The sequence below is a fragment of the Martes martes genome, assembly GCF_963455335.1.
Source record: "Martes martes genome assembly, chromosome: 12".
NCBI lineage: Eukaryota > Metazoa > Chordata > Mammalia > Carnivora > Mustelidae > Martes > Martes martes.
The window spans coordinates 24357611-24369618 of NC_137900.1; the positions used below are offsets into that span (position 1 = coordinate 24357611).

A 12008-nucleotide genomic window follows, 5' to 3' on the forward strand; every position below is an offset into this window, starting at 1 on the left:
GACTCCTAGGTCCTGGGGGCCAGGCCCCACCGGTGTTGGATGATCCTCTTTCCAAGGGGACTCTCTAGTTTTTTTCCTGAATCTCCTCACTGAGAGGAAACTGTGCATGAGGGATAGAGATAGCAGCATGGGCCTGGGAGGGGCCGAGATGACAACTTGGGCCTTGGCGGCACAGGGTTTGGGAGAATGGTTAGGAGCTGAAGGACAATCATCCTAGTGGGATCTCTGGACTACAGTGGGCAAACCCCACACACGTTCCTGCACCTTGTGCAACAGGTCCCATTCCAGATGGTGCCTTTCAGTTGACGTGAGTCTCTGGGATTCATTCTGACGTCTGTGAAAACACACTCGACCGATCTTAATGTCGGGTAGAGGACCAGATGGCAGGATTGGGAGTGGGGATTGAAGGAGGGCCTGGGGCTGGACACATGGGTTGGGTTGGGGCTGGGTTTGAGGCAGGAGTTGAGGCGGGTTCTCAGACAAGGATGGAGGAAGTGGATGGGGAACTACTGGGGATTCCTGCTCTGGGAGGCATTCGAGATGTTATGTGAGGCATCGGCAGCAGGGAAGAAGGACTCACTAGGAGGAGTTTGGAGACCCCGGAAGAGCTGGATGGGGGTGTGCTGTCAATGGCCCTCCTCCAAGGTTGTAGGATATGGGCGCTGCTGATGCATAGGCAGCTCCTTTGACTGGTCTTTGCTGCTCCAGAAAGGAAGGGAGGATGCCCAATCACGCTTATCGGCAATTGTTTGCCTTGGAAAAGAACCCTTTGTTTCCTTCCACCTGAGGAAGCCACACCTCTTTTGGACTTGCTTCTCTAGAAGCGCCAGCGCATCAGGCCTGAGAAGTGAGAGGTTACCAGGCTCTACAAGGTTGGCTGCAGGGTCTCCCCTGGAAGACGCCTCTGAAGAATGCAGGGCTTGATGGGAATCACATGGAGCCAGGGTTGAAGGGAAGAAGTCTTTGGCATGAGTTTGCCACTGAGGGAGATCTAAAATTGACAAGCTGGAGGGGCCAATGCCTGTGATTGATGGGACATAAGTAGACAACCCACCAGGGCTCTCTGGGCGTGAGCTCTCTGGAACAGGCTTCCTGGAGATGGAAATCGGTTTAGATTGAGTCACAGACAAATTGCAGTCCGGTGGCGGTGAAGCTGAGCGGCTTGGTGGTGTGTGATGATGAGCAAAGGTCTCAGTGGGATGCACCGTCTGGGACGACTCCGTTAAGGGGCTGACCTCTTGGGAAAGGGTAGGGTCCAGAGAGACGATGGTATTTAGAGACACTCTCTGTCTGGACAGACAGCTGAACGGAGTTACCCCAAACCCATGCTCCCAAGACAGTACACAGAACAGACAACCCGTTATTAGAGAAATATTTATTCCTCACAAGGGGATTATTTCGGGGTAGGAAATGCCCCCCAAAACCCTCTCACGGGAATTTCCGGAGAAGTTTTCTGTCTAATTAGTACGAAACACATTTCTGCACACTGTGCCTTCAGCAGTCGTGAGAGTGGCTGGAAGCCACTGGGCAGCCTGATGCCCGCAGGTGGCCTTCGGGTGGGACGCGGGCTCCCCGTGGGGCATGGAGAGGGGATGCCTCTGATGCGGTAGCTGGTCCTTAAGTGCCCCAACTTTCTGGGGCTGTCTGTCCTTGTTTCTGAGCTGTCTGTTACTTCCAGGAAGGCCTTGGCCGGCAAAGACAGCTTCTTGCTGGCAGGACCTGGTATTTGACTCCTTGAGGGCGGGAACCCTGTAGTTGAAAGGATACCCCAGGACAGGCTGTGCCTGGGCCTGCACTTGTGCTTTCTGCTGAGTTTTCCCAAACTTGGTTGGGGAGGGAATGGGCTGCTGAGGGCAGGTGCTGCCTAATTGCACGCAGACTCCCCGTTCTCTCCTCCTGGAACTTCCCAACAGCTGTCGTTATTTTCTGAGCTTCGGGCACCCCAGTAAACGCAGCTCTACCTTTAAGCAGGCCCTTGCTTTCCACAGAGAATAGGGAACTGCGCTTCTCCTGGGAGTTTTCGTACATTTTGCCTTTTATTCCAAGAGTAAGCAAGCCATTGCAAAACAAACAAACAAACAGACAAACAAAACCAAACCCTCTTTTTTTCTTTTTTTTTCTTTTTTTTTTTTTTTTTTTAACTGAAAAGGCTTTCTTTCGAAGGAGGCTGACCCTTCTGAGAAAGGCTTTCAGGAGGCAGCTGACCCTTCCGTGATAGGGTCTGGGAAGGCTCTGTTCCCAGGTTTACCTTCAGTACCGCATCCTGGGTAGGGAACCTCTTCTTCAATGCCACATGTTCCGTAGGGAAGCTGTCTGTTCTCGGGTGGGATGTTCCTAGTCCTGCATCCCCTCCACGATGCTCTTGTGCCTTGGAACCCGGAGGCCTCATGGTCTTTGCAGCCGGTGGGGGATTCTTATTCTGGCACTTCCTTAAGACATGCTTAGGGACCCAGGGCTCTGCTGTTGTTCCATAGTAATTCCTGTGTCCTCTGGATGGACACGAAGCACCTGGGAAGCTCTCGTGTCCCCACTGGAGACACCCTGGGCACGAGTCCGTGAGGCCTTGTAAGTCAAACAATCTGTGGCAGGGGGCAGGCCAATGCATTGGGCTTGGGCCTGGCTACGCTCCCTGTCCTGTCCCGTTAAAGCTTAAGCAAGAACTCAAGCAAGAGTGGTTCTGTAAGATTCCATGTGTTAGGATCTTGCGGAATTGGTATGCTTGGTGGGATGGTGGTTTTGACTTGAAGCTTATTCCCCTTTATAATTGGGGAGCTAACTGGCTTGTGGGTTGTCAAGATGCTAGGTTGTGATTGATGTGTATGGATTTCCTTGGCCCTGAATGTCTTGGTCCAGGATTCTTCATCTTTATGCCTTGTTCTTTATGCCTTCTAGCTCCGGAATTTTCACTCTTACCCTTTGGCTCACGTCTGAATGCACCTCGACTTGTAGGCTTCCTTGGGGGCCGTCTGTTTCCTACCGTGTCATGTCTGACAGGTGTCAGAGTACGGCTGCCGTCCTTAGTTTTCGGAACATCCTCTGCCAACTGATGGTTGATATTAGAGGGTGATTGCCTCAGAATTCTCTGTTCTTCCTTGCCCAAAATTAAGGTGGCAGGGAGAGGACGAACGGGGTTGGGGGGTGAACTTGCTGTTCCTGCTTTGTCTCCAAGGAGAGATTTCAAGCTTGCCAGGTTTACCGTTTGAAGCCTCCAGGTTTCCAGGTTGCCCCAGAACTCACGCTGGTTGAGGCGGAAAGGCTAGAATGGAATGTGGACTCTTCAATTAAAAGACCTCTATGATTTCCTGGACCCTAGGGGGAAGGCCCCAAGTCCCCCTCTTACAAAATCTTTAAACATGGTCTTCCAGCTTCTGTGCTGCACTAGGTTCAACAAAGGGAAGCTCCTGCAAGGTACTCAGGGAGTAGTCCTCAACCTCTGATGCTGGCCAACTTCTCTGGTTTATTTCAGTCTGGGGTTTCTCAGAAAGTAGTGATGTCTGCCCCATAGTATCCCACGAATTCTGCACAGTCCCAGGCAACTGACCCTCATTGTTTTCCCCAGACTCTCTGCTTAAATGTATATTCAGGGCATTTTCAAGTTGTCTCTGACCGTAGTCTCCACAGCCACCATGGCGGTTTTCACTGATGGGCTCCTAAGTTCTTTCTCAGACACATACCCCATTTCATTATCTGAAGAGTTAACTGGGTCACTCAACAGATAATCTTTTGGGCCATTCTCTGGAATATGTCCCTGATCCTTCTTCAGGCCTTCCTTTTCCTTCTCTAGATTTTCGTCCTTCTCCAAATCATTGTTATCCTTCTCCAGGTCATCTTTGTACTTTGCCAGGCCACTGCACTCTAGCTGAAGCATTTCTGGGTCCCCCACATAGCCACTTTTAGAGACACTCAATTTGACCTCCCTCTTTTTAGAGTTCCCTGAGCGTCCACGATAGCCCCGAGACTGAGGTAGCTGTGGAAGAGTCCCGGGACCGCTCATCATTGCGAGAGACTCCTAGGTCCTGGGGGCCAGGCCCCACCGGTGTTGGATGATCCTCTTTCCAAGGGGACTCTCTAGTTTTTTTCCTGAATCTCCTCACTGAGAGGAAACTGTGCATGAGGGATAGAGATAGCAGCATGGGCCTGGGAGGGGCCGAGATGACAACTTGGGCCTTGGCGGCACAGGGTTTGGGAGAATGGTTAGGAGCTGAAGGACAATCATCCTAGTGGGATCTCTGGACTACAGTGGGCAAACCCCACACACGTTCCTGCACCTTGTGCAACAGGTCCCATTCCAGATGGTGCCTTTCAGTTGACGTGAGTCTCTGGGATTCATTCTGACATCTGTGAAAACACACTCGACCGATCTTAATGTCGGGTAGAGGACCAGATGGCAGGATTGGGAGTGGGGATTGAAGGAGGGCCTGGGGCTGGACACATGGGTTGGGTTGGGGCTGGGTTTGAGGCAGGAGTTGAGGCGGGTTCTCAGACAAGGATGGAGGAAGTGGATGGGGAACTACTGGGGATTCCTGCTCTGGGAGGCATTCGAGATGTTATGTGAGGCATCGGCAGCAGGGAAGAAGGACTCACTAGGAGGAGTTTGGAGACCCCGGAAGAGCTGGATGGGGGTGTGCTGTCAATGGCCCTCCTCCAAGGTTGTAGGATATGGGCGCTGCTGATGCTTAGGCAGCTCCTTTGACTGGTCTTTGCTGCTCCAGAAAGGAAGGGAGGATGCCCAATCACGCTTATCGGCAATTGTTTGCCTTGGAAAAGAACCCTTTGTTTCCTTCCACCTGAGGAAGCCACACCTCTTTTGGACTTGCTTCTCTAGAAGCGCCAGCGCATCAGGCCTGAGAAGTGAGAGGTTACCAGGCTCTACAAGGTTGGCTGCAGGGTCTCCCCTGGAAGACGCCTCTGAAGAATGCAGGGCTTGATGGGAATCACATGGAGCCAGGGTTGAAGGGAAGAAGTCTTTGGCATGAGTTTGCCACTGAGGGAGATCTAAAATTGACAAGCTGGAGGGGCCAATGCCTGTGATTGATGGGACATAAGTAGACAACCCACCAGGGCTCTCTGGGCGTGAGCTCTCTGGAACAGGCTTCCTGGAGATGGAAATCGGTTTAGATTGAGTCACAGACAAATTGCAGTCCGGTGGCGGTGAAGCTGAGCGGCTTGGTGGTGTGTGATGATGAGCAAAGGTCTCAGTGGGATGCACCGTCTGGGACGACTCCGTTAAGGGGCTGACCTCTTGGGAAAGGGTAGGGTCCAGAGAGACGATGGTATTTAGAGACACTCTCTGTCTGGACAGACAGCTGAACGGAGTTACCCCAAACCCATGCTCCCAAGACAGTACACAGAACAGACAACCCGTTATTAGAGAAATATTTATTCCTCACAAGGGGATTATTTCGGGGTAGGAAATGCCCCCCAAAACCCTCTCACGGGAATTTCCGGAGAAGTTTTCTGTCTAATTAGTACGAAACACATTTCTGCACACTGTGCCTTCAGCAGTCGTGAGAGTGGCTGGAAGCCACTGGGCAGCCTGATGCCCGCAGGTGGCCTTCGGGTGGGACGCGGGCTCCCCGTGGGGCATGGAGAGGGGATGCCTCTGATGCGGTAGCTGGTCCTTAAGTGCCCCAACTTTCTGGGGCTGTCTGTCCTTGTTTCTGAGCTGTCTGTTACTTCCAGGAAGGCCTTGGCCAGCAAAGACAGCTTCTTGCTGGCAGGACCTGGTATTTGACTCCTTGAGGGCGGGAACCCTGTAGTTGAAAGGATACCCCAGGACAGGCTGTGCCTGGGCCTGCACTTGTGCTTTCTGCTGAGTTTTCCCAAACTTGGTTGGGGAGGGAATGGGCTGCTGAGGGCAGGTGCTGCCTAATTGCACGCAGACTCCCCGTTCTCTCCTCCTGGAACTTCCCAACAGCTGTCGTTATTTTCTGAGCTTCGGGCACCCCAGTAAACGCAGCTCTACCTTTAAGCAGGCCCTTGCTTTCCACAGAGAATAGGGAACTGCGCTTCTCCTGGGAGTTTTCGTACATTTTGCCTTTTATTCCAAGAGTAAGCAAGCCATTGCAAAACAAACAAACAAACAGACAAACAAAACCAAACCCTCTTTTTTTCTTTTTTTTTTCTTTTTTCTTTTTTTTTTTTTTAACTGAAAAGGCTTTCTTTCGAAGGAGGCTGACCCTTCTGAGAAAGGCTTTCAGGAGGCAGCTGACCCTTCCGTGATAGGGTCTGGGAAGGCTCTGTTCCCAGGTTTACCTTCAGTACCGCATCCTGGGTAGGGAACCTCTTCTTCAATGCCACATGTTCCGTAGGGAAGCTGTCTGTTCTCGGGTGGGATGTTCCTAGTCCTGCATCCCCTCCACGATGCTCTTGTGCCTTGGAACCCGGAGGCCTCATGGTCTTTGCAGCCGGTGGGGGATTCTTATTCTGGCACTTCCTTAAGACATGCTTAGGGACCCAGGGCTCTGCTGTTGTTCCATAGTAATTCCTGTGTCCTCTGGATGGACACGTAGCACCTGGGAAGCTCTCGTGTCCCCCTGGAGACACCCTGGGCACGAGTCCGTGAGGCCTTGTAAGTCAAACAATCTGTGGCAGGGGGCAGGCCAATGCATTGGGCTTGGGCCTGGCTACGCTCCCTGTCCTGTCCCGTTAAAGCTTAAGCATGAACTCAAGCAAGAGTGGTTCTGTAAGATTCCATGTGTTAGGATCTTGCGGAATTGGTATGCTTGGTGGGATGGTGGTTTTGACTTGAAGCTTATTCCCCTTTATAATTGGGGAGCTAACTGGCTTGTGGGTTGTCAAGATGCTAGGTTGTGATTGATGTGTATGGATTTCCTTGGCCCTGAATGTATTGGTCCAGGATTCTTCATCTATATGCCTTGTTCTTTATGCCTTCTAGCTCCGGAATTTTCACTCTTACCCTTTGGCTCACGTCTGAATGCACCTCGACTTGTAGGCTTCCTTGGGGGCCGTCTGTTTCCTACCGTGTCATGTCTGACAGGTGTCAGAGTACGGCTGCCGTCCTTAGTTTTCGGAACATCCTCTGCCAACTGATGGTTGATATTAGAGGGTGATTGCCTCAGAATTCTCTGTTCTTCCTTGCCCAAAATTAAGGTGGCAGGGAGAGGACGAACGGGGTTGGGGGGTGAACTTGCTGTTCCTGCTTTGTCTCCAAGGAGAGATTTCAAGCTTGCCAGGTTTACCGTTTGAAGCCTCCAGGTTTCCAGGTTGCCCCAGAACTCACGCTGGTTGAGGCGGAAAGGCTAGAATGGAATGTGGACTCTTCAATTAAAAGACCTCTATGATTTCCTGGACCCTAGGGGGAAGGCCCCAAGTCCCCCTCTTACAAAATCTTTAAACATGGTCTTCCAGCTTCTGTGCTGCACTAGGTTCAACAAAGGGAAGCTCCTGCAAGGTACTCAGGGAGTAGTCCTCAACCTCTGATGCTGGCCAACTTCTCTGGTTTATTTCAGTCTGGGGTTTCTCAGAAAGTAGTGATGTCTGCCCCATAGTATCCCACGAATTCTGCACAGTCCCAGGCAACTGACCCTCATTGTTTTCCCCAGACTCTCTGCTTAAATGTATATTCAGGGCATTTTCAAGTTGTCTCTGACCGTAGTCTCCACAGCCACCATGGCGGTTTTCACTGATGGGCTCCTAAGTTCTTTCTCAGACACATACCCCATTTCATTATCTGAAGAGTTAACTGGGTCACTCAACAGATAATCCTTTGGGCCATTCTCTGGAATATGTCCCTGATCCTTCTTCAGGCCTTCCTTTTCCTTCTCTAGATTTTCGTCCTTCCCCAAATCATTGCTATCCTTCTCCAGGTCATCTTTGTACTTTGCCAGGCCACTGCACTCTAGCTGAAGCATTTCTGGGTCCCCCACATAGCCACTTTTAGAGACACTCAATTTGACCTCCCTCTTTTTAGAGTTCCCTGAGCGTCCACGATAGCCCCGAGACTGAGGTAGCTGTGGAAGAGTCCCGGGACCGCTCATCATTGCGAGAGACTCCTAGGTCCTGGGGGCCAGGCCCCACCGGTGTTGGATGATCCTCTTTCCAAGGGGACTCTCTAGTTTTTTTCCTGAATCTCCTCACTGAGAGGAAACTGTGCATGAGGGATAGAGATAGCAGCATGGGCCTGGGAGGGGCCGAGATGACAACTTGGGCCTTGGCGGCACAGGGTTTGGGAGAATGGTTAGGAGCTGAAGGACAATCATCCTAGTGGGATCTCTGGACTACAGTGGGCAAACCCCACACACGTTCCTGCACCTTGTGCAACAGGTCCCATTCCAGATGGTGCCTTTCAGTTGACGTGAGTCTCTGGGATTCATTCTGACGTCTGTGAAAACACACTCGACCGATCTTAATGTCGGGTAGAGGACCAGATGGCAGGATTGGGAGTGGGGATTGAAGGAGGGCCTGGGGCTGGACACATGGGTTGGGTTGGGGCTGGGTTTGAGGCAGGAGTTGAGGCGGGTTCTCAGACAAGGATGGAGGAAGTGGATGGGGAACTACTGGGGATTCCTGCTCTGGGAGGCATTCGAGATGTTATGTGAGGCATCGGCAGCAGGGAAGAAGGACTCACTAGGAGGAGTTTGGAGACCCCGGAAGAGCTGGATGGGGGTGTGCTGTCAATGGCCCTCCTCCAAGGTTGTAGGATATGGGCGCTGCTGATGCATAGGCAGCTCCTTTGACTGGTCTTTGCTGCTCCAGAAAGGAAGGGAGGATGCCCAATCACGCTTATCGGCAATTGTTTGCCTTGGAAAAGAACCCTTTGTTTCCTTCCACCTGAGGAAGCCACACCTCTTTTGGACTTGCTTCTCTAGAAGCGCCAGCGCATCAGGCCTGAGAAGTGAGAGGTTACCAGGCTCTACAAGGTTGGCTGCAGGGTCTCCCCTGGAAGACGCCTCTGAAGAATGCAGGGCTTGATGGGAATCACATGGAGCCAGGGTTGAAGGGAAGAAGTCTTTGGCATGAGTTTGCCACTGAGGGAGATCTAAAATTGACAAGCTGGAGGGGCCAATGCCTGTGATTGATGGGACATAAGTAGACAACCCACCAGGGCTCTCTGGGCGTGAGCTCTCTGGAACAGGCTTCCTGGAGATGGAAATCGGTTTAGATTGAGTCACAGACAAATTGCAGTCCGGTGGCGGTGAAGCTGAGCGGCTTGGTGGTGTGTGATGATGAGCAAAGGTCTCAGTGGGATGCACCGTCTGGGACGACTCCGTTAAGGGGCTGACCTCTTGGGAAAGGGTAGGGTCCAGAGAGACGATGGTATTTAGAGACACTCTCTGTCTGGACAGACAGCTGAACGGAGTTACCCCAAACCCATGCTCCCAAGACAGTACACAGAACAGACAACCCGTTATTAGAGAAATATTTATTCCTCACAAGGGGATTATTTCGGGGTAGGAAATGCCCCCCAAAACCCTCTCACGGGAATTTCCGGAGAAGTTTTCTGTCTAATTAGTACGAAACACATTTCTGCACACTGTGCCTTCAGCAGTCGTGAGAGTGGCTGGAAGCCACTGGGCAGCCTGATGCCCGCAGGTGGCCTTCGGGTGGGACGCGGGCTCCCCGTGGGGCATGGAGAGGGGATGCCTCTGATGCGGTAGCTGGTCCTTAAGTGCCCCAACTTTCTGGGGCTGTCTGTCCTTGTTTCTGAGCTGTCTGTTACTTCCAGGAAGGCCTTGGCCAGCAAAGACCGCTTCTTGCTGGCAGGACCTGGTATTTGACTCCTTGAGGGCGGGAACCCTGTAGTTGAAAGGATACCCCAGGACAGGCTGTGCCTGGGCCTGCACTTGTGCTTTCTGCTGAGTTTTCCCAAACTTGGTTGGGGAGGGAATGGGCTGCTGAGGGCAGGTGCTGCCTAATTGCACGCAGACTCCCCGTTCTCTCCTCCTGGAACTTCCCAACAGCTGTCGTTATTTTCTGAGCTTCGGGCACCCCAGTAAACGCAGCTCTACCTTTAAGCAGGCCCTTGCTTTCCACAGAGAATAGGGAACTGCGCTTCTCCTGGGAGTTTTCGTACATTTTGCCTTTTATTCCAAGAGTAAGCAAGCCATTGCAAAACAAACAAACAAACAGACAAACAAAACCAAACCCTCTTTTTTTCTTTTTTTTTTCTTTTTTTTTTTTTTTTTTTAACTGAAAAGGCTTTCTTTCGAAGGAGGCTGACCCTTCTGAGAAAGGCTTTCAGGAGGCAGCTGACCCTTCCGTGATAGGGTCTGGGAAGGCTCTGTTCCCAGGTTTACCTTCAGTACCGCATCCTGGGTAGGGAACCTCTTCTTCAATGCCACATGTTCCGTAGGGAAGCTGTCTGTTCTCGGGTGGGATGTTCCTAGTCCTGCATCCCCTCCACGATGCTCTTGTGCCTTGGAACCCGGAGGCCTCATGGTCTTTGCAGCCGGTGGGGGATTCTTATTCTGGCACTTCCTTAAGACATGCTTAGGGACCCAGGGCTCTGCTGTTGTTCCATAGTAATTCCTGTGTCCTCTGGATGGACACGAAGCACCTGGGAAGCTCTCGTGTCCCCACTGGAGACACCCTGGGCACGAGTCCGTGAGGCCTTGTAAGTCAAACAATCTGTGGCAGGGGGCAGGCCAATGCATTGGGCTTGGGCCTGGCTACGCTCCCTGTCCTGTCCCGTTAAAGCTTAAGCAAGAACTCAAGCAAGAGTGGTTCTGTAAGATTCCATGTGTTAGGATCTTGCGGAATTGGTATGCTTGGTGGGATGGTGGTTTTGACTTGAAGCTTATTCCCCTTTATAATTGGGGAGCTAACTGGCTTGTGGGTTGTCAAGATGCTAGGTTGTGATTGATGTGTATGGATTTCCTTGGCCCTGAATGTCTTGGTCCAGGATTCTTCATCTTTATGCCTTGTTCTTTATGCCTTCTAGCTCCGGAATTTTCACTCTTACCCTTTGGCTCACGTCTGAATGCACCTCGACTTGTAGGCTTCCTTGGGGGCCGTCTGTTTCCTACCGTGTCATGTCTGACAGGTGTCAGAGTACGGCTGCCGTCCTTAGTTTTCGGAACATCCTCTGCCAACTGATGGTTGATATTAGAGGGTGATTGCCTCAGAATTCTCTGTTCTTCCTTGCCCAAAATTAAGGTGGCAGGGAGAGGACGAACGGGGTTGGGGGGTGAACTTGCTGTTCCTGCTTTGTCTCCAAGGAGAGATTTCAAGCTTGCCAGGTTTACCGTTTGAAGCCTCCAGGTTTCCAGGTTGCCCCAGAACTCACGCTGGTTGAGGCGGAAAGGCTAGAATGGAATGTGGACTCTTCAATTAAAAGACCTCTATGATTTCCTGGACCCTAGGGGGATGGCCCCAAGTCCCCCTCTTACAAAATCTTTAAACATGGTCTTCCAGCTTCTGTGCTGCACTAGGTTCAACAAAGGGAAGCTCCTGCAAGGTACTCAGGGAGTAGTCCTCAACCTCTGATGCTGGCCAACTTCTCTGGTTTATTTCAGTCTGGGGTTTCTCAGAAAGTAGTGATGTCTGCCCCATAGTATCCCACGAATTCTGCACAGTCCCAGGCAACTGACCCTCATTGTTTTCCCCAGACTCTCTGCTTAAATGTATATTCAGGGCATTTTCAAGTTGTCTCTGACCGTAGTCTCCACAGCCACCATGGCGGTTTTCACTGATGGGCTCCTAAGTTCTTTCTCAGACACATACCCCATTTCATTATCTGAAGAGTTAACTGGGTCACTCAACAGATAATCTTTTGGGCCATTCTCTGGAATATGTCCCTGATCCTTCTTCAGGCCTTCCTTTTCCTTCTCTAGATTTTCGTCCTTCCCCAAATCATTGCTATCCTTCTCCAGGTCATCTTTGTACTTTGCCAGGCCACTGCACTCTAGCTGAAGCATTTCTGGGTCCCCCACATAGCCACTTTTAGAGACACTCAATTTGACCTCCCTCTTTTTAGAGTTCCCTGAGCGTCCACGATAGCCCCGAGACTGAGGTAGCTGTGGAAGAGTCCCGGGACCGCTCATCAT

At 51.6% G+C, this 12008-nt stretch overlaps 1 pseudogene across 1 annotated transcript; it reads right to left on the reverse strand.

The window, feature by feature from the left end:
- Positions 1–5: 5 nt before the first annotated feature.
- Positions 6–12005, reverse strand: LOC308353328 (spermatogenesis-associated protein 31D3-like; annotated as a pseudogene). The gene is made up of 2 exons: positions 11999–12005; positions 6–1153 (listed from the first exon to the last, which is right to left on the reverse strand). The product of its transcript is annotated as a spermatogenesis-associated protein 31D3-like (transcript).
- Between the last annotated feature and the right edge of the window lie 3 nt (positions 12006–12008).